Genomic DNA, 3,273 nt, shown 5'->3' with positions numbered 1-3,273 from the left:
TTGATGCGACTTAAAAGGAAAACATTTCAGCAAAAAATCTATGAAAGTTTTGATAATATATTAGAAATTAGATAACAAACTCAGGAAGGATTGCGATCCGAATACAACGTTCATGAATAAATGCAGGGAAACATTCTTGAGATGGTTGCTCATTGCTAATTTGCTGTCTGGCAAAGAAGTGTAAAAGATTCTAGAAATAACTGCACACTGAACACTGCAGAGATTGGATCTGGTCTGTGAGCTTTGTCATAAAAGTACTTGAATTATACGGAAAATGTAAGATTAAATTAACCCCAGTATCTAAAAAGAGGTACATTCAAGCAATAAAACATATCATTCTTACATTAAAAAAGTGAATAAGATAAAAAAGATATTTCATTACATCAAAGATATCATTTATCATTCACAGCCAACAAGGGCATCTACACAAAAATCCTCTCCTAACGTAACACGGATCAATTTACAATCGATTATGTATCCTCCGCCGCTGATCAGCTAACCTGAAACAACCTACGTGGATGGGCTCAACCAACGGAGTCTTATCACAATAACAGTCTTTTGGCACACTCTTCGGTATAGGATACATATGAGTGTAATGTAGTCATACCTGATCTTGAGAATTGTTATTATAATCTCAACCTCTCTGTTATACAAACTGAGAGAGAGAGAGAGAGAGAGAGAGAGAGAGAGAGAGAGAGAGAGAGAGAGAGAGAGAGAGATTCCTTACGTCTCTCTTCAACATCCGTTAATACTCGCATCCACTACTACAATGCTTTGCAGAGCTATATTAAACACGAGCCCAGAGAAGATGATTGAAAAGACATAAAAACCTATCAATGAAAATCGTCCCAAAATACTATTACAAGTATGATATACATCCAAATTACTGTGGGAAATTATAATAAATTTTACTTACCTTATGTAAAGAAATGAGCCAACGCGAGAGGAAATCCTTAATCTCATTTTCCTCAATTTTCAAAATAATACGGCAATTTAATGGTATGGATCTGATTTCTTCGAGTTCCTATAATACTCATGATTTCAGTAGCAAGGACATTTTGAATAAGCAAATATGACCCTCATAAACAAAAGGAAACAACCATGCGATGGACATAAACAAACCAGCATTTTTTTTAGGCTAAATTACTAAGGAAGTGTAATAAATAATAAGTTAAACCCCGATAGAGGGCGAGGAAGGTGATTCCAAGTAAACGCTGAAAGGGTAAATGAATTAAAAAGGATATCAATATTCCAAAATAGATGATTGACATAATTGAACAGCACCGTACGGTCATAAGGAAAACGCCACAATTTTCTATCTCATCCTTATTTTTACATTAAGGGGTCGGTTACCCGATGCGCCCTCTCCAATGCCTTCTATCAAAGGCATCCTCTACAACCATATCTCTTCTCTCAATATCATCCATTACCATATCTCGCCTTCTAATTCCCTACCTCTTCTCGATCTCCGTCGCCCTTACCAGGTTCCCCACCGTCCATTCTCAACACGTGTCCACACCATCTCAGTTGTAGCACTTATCACCTCTGTAATCTTTATTATGCCTGCCATTCTTCTTATTTCATAATTTTTCATCTATTCTCATAGTCCACCTCAACTATCTCATCTCTGTACGCTCAAGTTTTGTTTCCTATTTTCGTCTTAGAGTCCATACATTAACACAGTTATAGATCTTGACTTTTAGCTTGATTGGCATTTTCTTATCACATACCACTCTTTCTACTTCCCTCCACTTTTCCTTGACTGCCTTTATCTTATTCTCAATTTTAGTCTCATATCCTCCCTCCTGCCTTATAGTAAATCCCAGGTATTTAAATTGTTCCACCTCTTTCATAATCGAGCTTCTACTTTCATGCATGACTGTCCTGTCTCTACCTTCCTTACTGCTCACCATTGCTTCAGTGTCATCCCCATTTACCCTCAAGCCACCCCTCTCCGAAGTCTCTTGGCACTCTACAACGTTACTCTTCTTTGCAGGTCTTCTTTACTTTCAGCGGTAACCACCAAATCATCTGCATATTGAATCCCCCCAATTCTTAATTTCTGGTTTCTTCACTTAAGACTTCCATATGCTATTATCATATGTAATTAAAACCTTTTGGTTTAATGAAGGAAAAGAAAAATATTTCTATTGAATAGATATACCTTATAAAAAAAATGGGAAAAAATCTGTATAAAAATGTAGAGAACAGAACCCACACTAGTTAGGTGGAAAAAAAAAACTGATAAACAATATCTTTTCATGGAAAATTAGAAATGAACATGGTGCTTATCAATGGTTCAAATGCATTCCTTTCACGCAAGCAAATAAAAGCTAAGCTAAGGATAATCAAAATGGAAAATCAAGAAATGGAGAACACTACTTAATGTAAGAAGAAAGGCATGCAGGGTGAATGTTGGGGTGGGGCGATCCGTGAATATTAACGAAAAAATAATTATAAAACCAAAATCAAATAAGAGGTATAAAATTTCATAGTGATGTGAATTTATATATGTTATAGGGTATAAATGTGATCAGGGATATATGTATGACCACTGAAATTGGCAGGGAATAAGTGTAGCTACCACGACCTTTTAACATAACCTTACCTAATTTAAGGTGCAGCTTCTTACTTGACCAGAGGAGGAGGTCCGTATTCCCCCCCAGGCCCATCAGTCCTTCATCTTGCCTAAAAATAATGCCAGTATAGCTAACAGAATGATAACATAACCTTACTTTATCAGAATTGAAATAAAGCACAGCGTCTCAACTTTGTCCTCATTGTTTACCTAAAGCTTTTGAGGGAGGTATAACCTCCATTAAAAATATGAATGATATATATTTTCAGAGATCAAACAAATTTTCTGAAAATTTACTGGTGATGTTGCATATCCCTGACTGTATATTCCCTACGACATACTATTTTTACTTGTTATTATACGATGGGTCATTTTTGATTATGTGGAAGGAAATGATGAGGTTTCACGATGCTGAATTCCTGAATGGTGAAATGGTATTCCTGGATATAATGTTCAAAAGGAACCTCAATACAGTTTTAAGACGTTGAACACGACGACAAATGATTTATTTTCTTAGATTTGCATTATTCTATAAGTATGTTTATTGATGTTTTATTCAGTTATAATTTTTTTTTTCTTTTATGTAAAGTCATTGCAGTCAGTGAAGATATTGCAAATTATGGACAACCCTGTCTTCTTCCAAATGAGTGCTCGCTATGTTTGTATAATAATAATAATAATAATAATAATAATAA

Source organism: Palaemon carinicauda, chromosome 2 (assembly GCF_036898095.1).
Source record: "Palaemon carinicauda isolate YSFRI2023 chromosome 2, ASM3689809v2, whole genome shotgun sequence".
Classification (NCBI taxonomy): Eukaryota; Metazoa; Arthropoda; class Malacostraca; order Decapoda; family Palaemonidae; genus Palaemon; species Palaemon carinicauda.
The sequence above is the reverse complement of the archived record's forward strand: the minus strand, read 5'-3'. Positions refer to the sequence as shown.